Raw genomic sequence first — 13,561 nt, forward strand, 5'->3', positions numbered from 1 at the left:
CAATGACTTATGACGAATACTATAAAGATTAAAATCCATCGTAGAAGAATGATGCAAATTATAAAATATATAAGATCGTAAAATTACTTGCAGCACTGCTGCCTCGACAGAGCCCTTGAAGGACAAGGGCCTAGAGGCATGTGCTATGCTAAAGAGATATCGCAGCGGCATCCTCTGAAGAGAGGACCCGCTACGAACATGTGGGGCTAAAAACATGCAAGACAACATCTTTCAGAAAACTTAGGACGGCGTTGGTGTCAAATAAAGGTTCTGGGCCGAGTAGCATTGCGGGATGAAGGGGGATATGATGCCGGTATGCTAAAGGAAAATGTTTCTTTCTTTCATATTCAGCTTCCCGACACTCCAGGAGGACGTGGAGGACGGTCAGCCTCTCCCCGCATCTACCACAGGTTGGAGGCTCGTTTCCTGTGAGTAAAAAGTTATGTGTGCCAAAAGTGTGTCCTATTCTTAGACGGCAGACTAGGACATCTGTCCGGCGGGATTTTGTTACAGGAGGCCAGAAACCTAATTGTGGCTTTATTACATGCAGTTTGTTGTTTATTTCTTCGTCCCACATGTGTTGCCAGTAGTTTCGTAGTTTCCTTCTTAAGAAAGGCTTCAGGTCTGTGACAGGGACCGAAGCAGTAGGATTAACTGCATGAAATGAAGTTGATGTGGCCATCTGATCGGCTAGAACGTTTCCCTCGATGCCCCTATGTCCAGGCACCCAGCATATAATCACATGCTGGTTAGATACATATGCTTTACATAACACGGAATAGAGTTCAATTAAAACAGGATTTTTGCGCTTACAGAACGATATCAAAGCCTTCACAACACTTAGGGAGTCCGTAAAAATAACTGATTTTCTGAGTTTTGTTTTCCTTATATGCTTCACGGTCGACAATATTGCGTAGGCCTCAGCCGTAGAGATACTAGTTTCCGGATGCAGTACGTCGGATTCCGAGAAGGATGTACCGACGGCTGCATAGGACACCCCGTCGTGTGACTTCGATGCGTCTGTGTAGAACTCCGTACAGGAGTATTTGTGCTGGAGTTCCCGGAAATGCATTTGGATTGCAATCTCTGGGGCGTTTTTTGTAACTTCCATGAAAGATGTATCGCATTGTATCAACTGCCACTTCCAAGGAGGTAGCAGCTTGGCTGGATGCATTAGGCGAAGTTCGAGAAGTGGAACATGCATTTCATGACTAAGCTCCCTCACACGCAGCGAGAAAGGCTGTCTTACGGAAGGACGATTACGAAACAGTGTAGCATATGTCATGTCGTTAATGGTGTTAAAACAGGGATGTTCAGGATTAGAGTGGACTTTCAAAAAATATGTTTGGCTGATGTATGTTCTCTGGATATGAAGTGACCACTCATTCGATTCTGCATATAAGCTTTGTACGGGACTCGTTCTGAAAGCTCCTGTGGCTAAACGGATACCCAGATGGTGAACAGGGTCCAGCATCTTTAGCGCGCTCGGGGCGGCAGAGTGATAAATCACGGCACCATAGTCTAGGCGTGAACGAATGAGGCTTTTATAGAGTTTCAATAAAGACATCCTGTCACTACCCCATGTACTCTGGGATAGGAGTTTCATTATGTTCATCGTTTTTAGGCATTTTTCTTTAAGATGTTTAATGTGGGGGACGAAAGTGAGTCTGTAGTCAAGTATGACACCTAGAAATTTGTGTTCTTTGTTTACAGGTATTTGTTGTCCACCCAGTTCTAAGCAAGGGTCTGGGATCATTCCTCTCTTTCTTGTAAAAAGAACGCAAGTGCTTTTGTTAGGATTGATCTTAAAGCCATTCCTGTCTGCCCACATTGAGACTTTGTTCAGGCCATGCTGTACCTGTCTCTCGCACACTGCGAGGTTACAGGATTTGAAAGCTATCTGAATGTCGTCCACGTAGACAGAGTAAAAGATGGCCTGAGGTAATGAAGCGCGAAGCGTGTTCATCTTCACGATGAAGAGCGTGCAGCTGAGCACGCCTCCTTGGGGTACACCCGTTTCTTGCGTAAAAGGACGTGAGAGTGCATTGCCTACTTTTACCCGGAACGTACGATTTGACAGATAGCTTTCCATTATGTTAAGCATATTACCGTGGATGCCCATTTCTGACAGGTCTCTTAAGATTCCGTAACGCCACGTTGTGTCATAGGCCTTTTCCATATCGAGAAATATCGATAGGAAGAACTGTTTATGTATGAATGCCTCCCGAATATTTGCTTCAACACGTACGAGATGATCGGTTGTGGACCGCCCTTCTCGAAAGCCGCATTGATAAGGATCAAGCATTTTGCTCATTTCAAGGAAATGGATCAGTCGCCGATTAATCATTTTTTCAAATACCTTACAAAGGCAACTTGTGAGGGCTATCGGGCGGTAACTTGCCACTGAGGAAGGGTCTTTACCTTGTTTCAAAACAGGGACCACAATAGCTTCCTTCCATGCAGTTGGAAGGTACCCTGCATCCCAGATGGTGTTGAAAAGTGTGAGTAGTGTAACTTGCGTGTCATCGTGTAAGTTTTTGAGCATTTCATACATGATTCTGTCAGATCCGGGTGCAGAGCTCTTGCATGAGCTCAAGGCAGCTTTCAACTCAGCAATACTGAATGGGCAGTTGTAGGATTCACTCTGTGGACATTTTCTTTTGAGTGGCTTACATTCTTCTATTTGCTTATATTTCAGGAAGGATTTCGAATAATGTTTTGAACTTGACACACTCTCAAAGTGCTCCCCAAGTGAGTCTGCCTGATGTTGCAGCGTATCACCCTGTGTGTTTACCAGAGGGAGTGAATATGTTTGTCTCCCTCTAATTCTATTTACGCGGTTCCAGACTTTCGCCTCATCTGTAAACGAGTTGATGTTCGATAAAAACTTTTGCCAGCTCTCTCTTCTGGCCTGTCGGCGGGTTCTCCTGCCTTGAGACTTAACTTTCTTAAAGTTAACGAGATTCTCTGCAGTGGGCGAAGCGCGTAGCAACCCCCACGCTTTGTTTTGATTCCTACGTGCGACTCTACATTCATCGTTCCACCACGGGACATGCCGTTTGCATGCCGAGCCACTTACTTCACGTATGCATTTAGATGCGGCATCTATAATAAAAGCTGTAAGGTAATCCACAGCAGCATCAATTTGTAACGAGGACATGTCATCCCATGATATGCTAGTTATGGTTCGGAATTTCTCCCAGTCGGCTGTGTCGACCTGCCACCTAGGAGCCTGTGGTAGATATTCGTTTTCTTTAAGTGTTCTTAATAGTATGGGGAAGTGGTCGCTTCCGTAAGGATTGTTCGCAACTTCCCACTCCAGTTCAGGCAGTATAGACGGGGAAACTATGCTGAGATCAATTGAAGAAAAGGTATTATTTGCAAGACAGTAATAAGTGGGTTTCTTCTTATTCAAAAGGCACGCACCAGAAGAAAAAAGGAACTGTTCAACAAGACGACCTCGCGCATCTATCCGACAGTCACCCCACAGGGAGCTGTGCGCGTTGAGATCGCCAAGAACAACATAAGGTTCTGGCAATTCGTCTATAAATGACTGGAATTCATGTTTGTTTAATTTGTAGTGTGGGGGTACGTAAAGCGAGCTAATGGTGATGAGTTTGTTTAGGAGGACAGCTCGAACTGCCACTGCTTCAAGAGGCGATTGGAGCTGTAAATGTTGACACGCAATGCTTTTGTGGATAACTATAGCTACACCTCCCGATGATGCGATAGCATCATCGCGATCTTTGCGAAAAGTTATATACTGTCGGAGAAAGTTTGTGTGTTTTGATTTTAGGTGTGTTTCCTGTAAACACAGCACTTTTGGATTGTGTTTGTGTATGAGTTCTTGCAAATCATCAAGGTTTCTAAGGAGACCTCTGATGTTCCATTGAATGATTTGTGTATCCATGATTAAGGTAAATTGGTGCTGTGTTTACGGAAATGGAGTGGATGCCTTATATTACAGAGCCCTTTCGAGGCCCTGTAATAGGGGTTTTGTTCTTTCTGAAGCGTTCGAGCGAGTCTCGACGCTCCTTAGGCGTTTGGTGCGCCTTGGGGACAGGTGTAGTGTCCATTGCCTCCTGTGAGACGCCGGACAAGCGCTCTTGTGAGCGAGAGGTTTTCAGAGGGAGTCCCGCCTTGGAGGGCAAGACCCCTGCGCCCACCAGCCCGGAGGTCGATGGGGCACCCTGAGGGATTTGGCTGCGCTGGCCGTTGCCAGCGCTGGAGGGGGCCTCGACGGTTGGGGCAGCCTCGGCTGTGCCCACGTTCGGGGTCGATGGCTCCGTCTGCTCGGTTGGCGGAGCAGCGCTAGCTGCAACCACCGTGGGGGCAGATGGCGTGACTGCCGACTCACTGACTGTGGGTCGGACAGCCGCCGGAGGCCGTTGTGACGCTGCCCCCTGACGCGCCACATCGGCAAAGGTTTTCCTGGGCAGGTACGATACCCGCCTACGTGCCTCCTTGAAACTTATATTTTCCTTTACTTTTATTGTTACAATTTCCTTTTCTTTTTTCCACGATGGGCACGACCGCGAGTACGCGGCGTGCTCCCCATCACAGTTTACACAGTGGAGAGAGTTCGCACAAGCTTCAGTGGCGTGTTCAAAGGCACTGCATTTGGCGCATGTTTGGCGGCCTCGGCAGCTCTGCGAGCTGTGGCCAAAACGCTGGCATTTGAAGCATCTTAGAGGATTTGGCACATATGGTCGGACACGGAGCTTGATGTACCCGGCCTCTACAGACTCGGGCAGACTACTTGAACCAAATGTGAGTATCAGGTGCTTTGTTTGAATTTCTTTTCCATCCCTTCTTATCTTAATTCTTCTCACATTGACAACATTTTGATCACTGAAGCCCTCCAGGAGCTCAGCCTCTGTCAGCTGGAGCAAATCGTCATCCGAGACAACGCCGCGGGTGGTGTTGAGAGTGCGGTGTGGAGTCACTGTTAATGGAACATCTCCAAATGATACTAGACTGGGCAACTTATCGTACTGTTTCTGATCATGGAGCTCTAACAGGAGATCACCACTTGCCAGCCTTGATACCTTGTAGCCTGGACCAAGGACATCAGTTAAGGACTTTGAAACTAGAAAAGGGGAAATGTTTCGTACTTGTTTTTCTGATTTTTCTGAGTGGATCACATGGTAAAGTGGGAAGTTTTGTCTTTGTCGTCCAAGGAACTGGAAAACTTCATCGGTGCGCCCTCTTTTGTGAGGGCGATCAGGAAGCGGAGGGAAGGAGCTAGCCATAAAGGAATTGAATTTTCGGCAACAACGCCAGCCACCCACCATGGAGCCCTACAAGGGGACGTTACAGGGACTGTAAAAACAGGTCCTGCAAACGCCAGCTTTACGTTGTCACTATAACCAAATATGAGATAACCTAGGTTGGTTATTCACACAAGGTTAACCCTTGCTGCCTGGAAAAATTGGAAGTAAGCGGAAGCTAGGAGAAGACAGGAAAGATGAAAAGTAAGAGAAAGGCGAAGATTAGAGGGAGAGAGAGACAGGAAAAGGCAACTACCGATTTCCCCCGGGTGGGTCAGTCCGGGGGTGCCGTCTACGTGAAGCCGAGGCCAAAGGGGTGTGTTGCCGCCGCCGAGGGGCCGTAAAGGTCCAAACACCCGGCATTGGCTCAACCCCCAGGATCCCCTTTTCCCCGGACACGGCTAAGCCGCGCACGGCTACACGCGGGAGGGTCCAACCCTCGTGTGCTCGGGTACGTGGTGTCGCAACACACCAAACGCCTGCTGACGCAGACGCCCCTGCGGGGGGTTTAAGGTTGCCCGCAGAGAGAGGCGTTGTACGTCGTAGCGAGGGCAGGTACACAGTAGGTGCTTGATGGTTTCCTCGCTTACTCTCTCCCCTTTTCCTTCTTTCGATTCCCCTTTCTCCCACCCCCAGTGTAGGGTAGCAAACCGGGTGCTCGTCTGGCTGGCCTCCCTGCCTTTCGTGTCCCTGCTATCTCGCTCTCTTCTACGGAGGAATGTTTGGGAAAATCAGCAGCTGCAAGTAGTATGGTGGCGTCAGGAAGAATACAGTCTTTAGACAATACATGGCCAATGATAGTGAGCTGACTTGTCCCAAAGTGACATTTCTTGATGTTGAGCTGAAGGCCAGCATCCGTTAGGCGTCGTAACACTCCCTATAGCCTACAGAAATGTGAGGGTAAATCGGGCGAAAATATAACCTCGTCATCTACGTAGCAGATGCACATTTTCTACTTAAGACCTGCAAAAGGACGTCCATCATACGCTCAAATATTGTGGGGGCGTTGGAACGCCCGAAAGGCATGACACGAAATTTATATAGACAATCTGGTGTCATGAACGCCTTTTTATGTTTGTCGTCTGGAGCCACGGGGACTTGCCAATAAGCGCTTTCTAAGTCAATAGAACACAGCTTCCCGCCTTGGAGGAAGTCAAGGGCACCGTCATTTCTCGATAGAGGGTAAATATCTTTTCGAGTTATTTTGTTAAGACCACGCAAATCGACACAGAATAGAATCGATCCATCCTTCTTCAAAAGAACAACTAGGGATGCGCACGGACTAATGCGAAGGCTGAATGACGCAGCGCTTGAGCATATCAGCTACTTGGGCGTTGTTAACACGTCGCGCTTGCGTACACATGATATGGATTTTGTCGCACTGGCGCACTGGTTCCCATGCCGAAGCGATGACATACAGTTGATTCTTTCAATGTAATACTCGACGTACCCTAAATTAAAGCACTCGTGAAAGAACTTCGGCGCTCTTTCTAACACTTTCTAATGAATGAATCATTTGGCACCAGAAAGAATACGGCGTCAGGTCAAAAAGAGAGCAGTAAAGTGACCCCCACATTGAGAAATGCATCAACTTGAAGCACATACTTGACTTCATGTAAATGACACCTCGTCTGAGCGTGCCCAAGACACTCATTGCGTTTTCTTTTGCGCTTTCATCACAGGCGTAATTTAAATCAAGTAAAGCGAGGGCTTTAATTTAGGATGCATTTATGAACACGGAGCTAAGATGTCAAAGCCGACTAGACGGTAATATATCTGACAATAAATTACAAGATATCGCTTTGAATGATTTTTTTTAGAAAACATACCTGGTGTATGTTCCCGACTTGGCTCACGTTGGGAAGGGTAGTCGGAAATCTCGGGGAGTATGTTGGAGCTGTTCTATACTTATTGCGAGCTCGTCAAGATAATCCTCAGCTTAGGAACATTCCGGCGTATTGCTTTTTGAACTTTCCCACAAACAAACGTTGCTGCAATATTGAGGATCTGAACGAAGTTCAAACAGCGTATTTAGTGCTTGTTTCAACTGTAAACGATGCGTTTCTAAGATCAACTTAAAAGCAAGGACCGCAGAAACTGAACTTTAGGTCAGCGCAGAAATAGGGTTTACTGCTAAAGAAAACCCAAACGTCATGCACCATGTTTTGTCAGATAGGAAACCGTGCTTTTTGCGAGCTGGTTGGTGTCTCAGATTTCTCAGATACCGTGAAGTTAGGCGTACCCACAAGCACCAGTGAATGGCCTTGGCGGCTTTGAAGAATGACTAAACGTCATTTCAAACTACGATGCCTTTTGAACGGAGTGTAGTCGTGTATTTGCCTCAACAAGCGACGCCGAACTAAAAGCCGAGAAATAGCTTTGAACTCTGAGATGTGACGACGGTATCTTTTTGAATTAGGCGTGTGGTGCGAGTTACGGTTAACTATAGCAAATTGTCATAAATTCGCTAATGCGTCGGGAAATTTTGCATTCATAGGCGTATGGAGTGGGGTAGAATTGTCTATTCTGTGTACAACATACCTAACCGAAAGCGTGATGTTAATGTGTAAACTAATGATTTTCTTTTCTGTCACTTGATTTCTTAGTTTTTCATTGCCGAGTGTAAACTTATGCTCATTCTGGGCATGCTGTAATTCTTTGCGCATCAGGTCATGATTTGTAGCCAAACCAACGGCAATAATAACAATGCTTTCCGCGAACAGCTGAGAAACCATAGAATAAGGTAATCGGCAGCTTTTTGCGCTTTTCCGTATCAGCTAAGTCCAATCGGTACAGCGATTTCATAAATGGTAGTAAAGTATGATGTGCCACTATAGATGTACAGGTAGCCAAATGCATTGTGAGTAGGTCGCTCACTGTGTTTTGTTTTCTCGCCATGATGTAAGGGGGAGGGGGCGATTTGTCTTCCACACTATATTTTGTCTGCTTGAATGACATGCAGAAAATCGCAATGCCGAATTGAAAACTACCACAACCGAATCAGCATTTCGTGTAGAGGTGAATAAGCATCTAATTCAGAGAATCTTCAACAATAGAATGCCCTTTCTATTCAGATCTTTTGCGGTGATGAAGCGCTGCTCTATTGAAGTGTAGTAGTCAAATGCTGCTTAAATCCAGCTTAGTTATCGGTTTAGTTTGGCGGCATTTGTTGATGACCCATTTGTCACTTTCTCAGCGTACGATCTTTCAGAGTGGGAGCGTTAGGACTGTTGATTACGCTCATCTACGAAAAGACAGTAGGAATAGTACGCTCACGCTATCGTCGCCCTCGGCAAACTGAGCGAAGCGCAAATGGGCGCAGGGTAACGTTTGTGGCATCTACAGCCGTTCTGTGTGGCGCGCCGAATTCGGTCTAAGCGGTTCCGACTGCCGTGTCCCATTAACGCCAGACGAAGCGGCCCATTAGGATTCAGCGCGTGGACGCCTCGGTCAGCAGGCGCCTGCAGTGAAGAGTGTCCGCAGTTGGCCTTCTACAAATAACCAGGGACGGCATTTGATCATGACACCAAGCAAATGTTCAAACTCACCTTTCGTCGCTCTGGTCGCGTGAGTTTTAATGACATGAAAAATTGGTTTTGCTGGTTGACGTTAGGCATTGCGCAAAGTGTATAATGCACTTAACGGACAAGGCCTGAGGTTTCGCTGCTTATTTATTTAGAGAGATTGCGTTGTAAACCGCCATTTGCTAGTCCTGCGCGTTGTCCTGCAAATTGTGTACTCGGTATGATGACGACTCTTTCGTGCAGCCGTCATAATCGTATGTGTGGCTCGACCGATATTCAAATGGTGCTAATATTATCGAAGCGAACGAGATCGAGGGGGGGGGGTGTCATGGTTGAGAAGCGTTCGAAGTAGCCGGTCGTCAACAAAAGTGAAGGAATGCACGTCGGAGAACAGAAGCGAAACATACATGAAGGACGTGTCACCACAGCCTATGTGCGGAATTTCACCAAAGTAGCAACGCACTGTGTTTCCGAGATAATATTTATTTACCATCTATGGTGGTCATTCTGAGATTTCAAGTGCTTCGGCAACAGGGTACCCACATGGTCGCCGGCATCGGCCCACTTTACCATCACGCTCCCTTGCCAACATCGCCCGTGAATACGACGGAATGGCAGTAGCTGCATGAATACGACGCAGTTACGAACATGAAATGGCGCAGAAAAACATGAAATTGACTCCAAGGCAAAGGCGGTATGACAACGACACAATTGCGTTGATGGCATGCAAATGGCGCTACAGAAACGATTGAATGACTGCAGCATGATTACGGCAAAATGGTGACGAAGGAATGACGTCGCCTGAACAACGAGGGCGTTATGACGATGACGGCTTGACGACTAGGGGATGAGGCTTCTTAATTGATGACTACGGTAAAACGACACTGTGATGACGACGACCTTACTAAAGTCGGATCATCGACGACGAAATTAGAATGGCGACGACGGAACGACCGCTCGGCATCGCCACGGCAGTATGATATGGAATGCATGACGACTACTGCGTGACAACATGAAAACATTACGAGGACAATGGGATGACGAAGAGCATATGGCGACAATGGCAAGACGATCAAGGCACCCCAGGAGTCGAAGGACAAAGCAGGAGTGACGAAGCGGCAACGACCACGACGGCCTCACCATGACGGCATGGAGACGATGCAATGATCACGACGACATCCTGACCACGGGTGCATACCCAGTGGCTCGACCTTTTTTCACTACTTGGGCCACTTGGTCAGTGTGAAAGGCGTGGAAAGGGCATAACTAGACTGAAACGACGAACCTGGAGTGACGACAAAAGAATGACCACTACGGCCTCTCGATGATGGTATGACAATAAATGCATGACTGTATAAGGACGATGAGGTGATGACAACAACACGGTAACAATGGTAAGACGACAATGGTACGACGACAATAGTGTGACGACAATGGCATGACGACGGCGCCATGATCAGAGTCAGATGACAAAGTAATAACGACTATGATGGAGATGATGGAATGGCCATCAGGCATCACGACGACATTACGACAAGGAATGCATGACCGCGACTGTGTGATGACGAAGTCGTGACAACGGTATGGGGGCTGTGGGACGGAGACGGGTGTATGGCGATGATGTCGTGACGACGGTGTGCAATGTTGTGATAGCAACGGCACGACAGCAGTCGAATGATGAAGCTGAAGTGACGGTGATAAAACAGCTACGACGGCGTCACAATAGCAATATGAAGACCATGTGGTGATCACGACGGCATCCCGAACATGAGCGAATGCAAAGTGGCTCAACCTGCTGTGATAATTTCGGCCACTGGGTCGACGTAGGAGTGACGGTGACGGCGTGACGAGAGTCAAATGGCGAACCTGGACTGACGACTATAGAACGACGACGGCGACGACGACGGCCTCACAACGACGGTACGACGACTGTATAGCGACAATGATGTAACCACGACCACATGATGAGAGTCAGATGCCAAAGCGAGAGTTACGACGCTTCAACGACCATGATGGCATCCTAACCATGGACGCACACCTAGTGGCTCAAGTTATCGGACAGTTTGGGCCACTAGGCGAACATAGAAGGCGTGACAACGATGGCATGAGGCGAGTCAGATGACGTTGGAATGATGATGATCGAACTACCACGATGAGATCCCGACAAAGAGCACAACCTAGTAGCCCAAGCTGGTAGGCAACATGGACCATTGAGTCTGCGTAATTGGACGGAGAGATGGAAAGACAGGGAGAAAAACTGAGTGGAGTGATCACATTAGGTAATTTGCAGGACGTAGGACGTGAGATAACTGGAGAGAGCTGGCAGAGATCTTCGTAGCGGTTTGGACAGGAATGAGATAATTATATTTACGTTGAGATGGCACCGGTGGCCCAAACAGCGGCGCGCACGTATGCTGCTGGTGCTGCTGAGGCGGTGCTAGAGAGAAGAAAATACTAAATATACAAATATCTTAAACACCTTCTATGTTTTTTCTAGCTTCTTTATTTAACGCCGCAGCAGTTCTTATGAAATTATTCTTGAGAATTAGTGGTGTTGTCAACACTTTCTCGCCTTTGGCGAAATGTATATTTTGGGATGTCATGTCCATGCACAAAGCCCATGGTTCGCAGCCGAATTAGTTTCCTGTTGTGGCGATTGTGTAAAACCGAACATCCTGAAGAAAGATAAAAGCAAAAAGGAACTTGCTGGCATCTGCTCCTAGTTTTTTCCTTTGATAACCTTCATTTTGTCTTTTTCATCATATTCTTCTTATTACGTGCACTCATAACATATCTTTGTTCGAATTTATGTAACGATCAGGATTAACAAATTGGCTAACGCCAAAAAAAAAACTTGAGTAACCGTTTGCACTACAATTCTAGGACCAGTGCGCCGGAGAGGCGGTCGTCCCTGGTTCGAGTCCCGGGCCAGGGCGAATTTTTCTTCATCAAGGAGGCTTTTCTTTCGAGGAACGCGTGTGGGTTCCCTATGGAGCAATTGCTATCATTGGGTGAATGTTTCATTTTCCCTTTATTAATTACTTCTTTGCACCTTGCGGGCTTCCGCAGAACTATTTCGTAAATTAATAAGGGAATTTAAAACTCCGTAATCTAGAAGCTTGCTCAAGATTACGTCACGAAATACTTCCATTATACTCCGCAAGCCCTAACAAGCCTCGTTTCTTCCCGTTAGGCCTATACTCGGCGACAGGGACGGTGACGCTTTAGGAAAACATTCCGTGGTGGCACATAGGCCAATATATTGTTGTGCTGATTTTATCGGGGGTCGAAGAGACGTACGTACTGGTTGCGGGTATCCCGTAAGTACTTGCTTGGGTGCGCAATTGAACAATTTATAATTGCCGGTTGGCTGAGTAGTTCATGAAAGCTGTGTACAGAGCATAGCCGTACTTGTTTGTTTACACGTGCATGCAAGCGGTGCGCCTGTTTCACTTCCACCAAACCTCCCGCTGCCATAGTACGCCAGCCACCTCGCGACGCTTTGTCGTCTTCGTGTTACTACGCTGCGAGCAAATATGGTTCAACCGATTCAAGATGAGACGCCATATCCTTGAACATGCAACACCTGGCGTGATAACCGGTGAACTGTCAGGAATAACTCTCAGAAATAGCCGCAAAAACTTCGCGAAGGGAGCACAAAAATGGTCCGTCTATCCTCCCCAACGACCTACACACAAATTTATAAAATACACGTCTTTTGCCATGCAAAAACATGGTCAGCAGGGGAATACATTTTAAAACCGACTGGTACGTAGTGTACAGGAACCCAGAACCGAGAATGCGATACGAACGAGCGGTTTACTCCCATTTCGCGTTTTCTGTTGTTTAAATTGAAGAGTCATAGAATGCAAAAGTGACTTCGTGGCCTCAAGAAGGGAGCCTCTCCTTCATACGCTGCGGAGATTATTTGCAAAATATCGAGGATCAGCCTACAGAACGCTAAAAAAGTACAAATTAGCACGCATTCTTGACGCTCAAGATACTATAATACTTTTTTTGCCAGGATGCCTTAAGAAAACGGCAGAACTGTGAATGTTTCTCAGCGCTCACAGAACATTTCGTCTTCAGCCTATGCTTTTAGATTGTTTCTCCGCACATATAGCGAGGTACACAACAAATGCGTCTACAGTCGGCTCAATGTATTTGGCTTCCAAATCTGATCGTCTATTACCCACTCCGGGACCTGTCCTGAGAATTTGCCAAAGCAGACATTGCTCTGCAAACACTAGTCAGCACGTCAGGCGCCTAAGATGTTTCTGGTCAGTGCGGTTACAGGCAGAGGCATACAACGTATGACAGTTTATGCGGTTAGTTGCAACAGTTACTACTATGCTTCGAGCAACAGCCTCTGAGCGGTTGTGGAAGACCGTGACACAGTCTGTCCTGCGTAAGGCTTTCATTAACCAAATAATTCTGTCCATAGAAAATTTTGTTTCACGAGATTTCTCGCACCTTTAAAGTCAAGAAAAGTGCGCAGATGCGGTACGAAATACAAATTTCGAAATGTTTAGTGATTGTTCTCAAGTTTACAGAAGTTGTATTCCATGCGGGCACTGAATACTTGAATTTCACATACAAGAAGACAATGTAATTTATTTCTAGAATGTGTAGATAGACGTCATCAAGCCCCTACATATATATGCGCGATGCAAAACACAGCGAAAAACAATGAAAGAAGTGAGTCCAGCGCATGATATCCTGACACCGAGAGCAAACAATCAGTCATCTGCTTTCGAACTAGTTTTA

This window comes from Dermacentor variabilis, chromosome 10 (genome assembly GCF_050947875.1).
Source record: "Dermacentor variabilis isolate Ectoservices chromosome 10, ASM5094787v1, whole genome shotgun sequence".
Lineage (NCBI taxonomy): Eukaryota > Metazoa > Arthropoda > Arachnida > Ixodida > Ixodidae > Dermacentor > Dermacentor variabilis.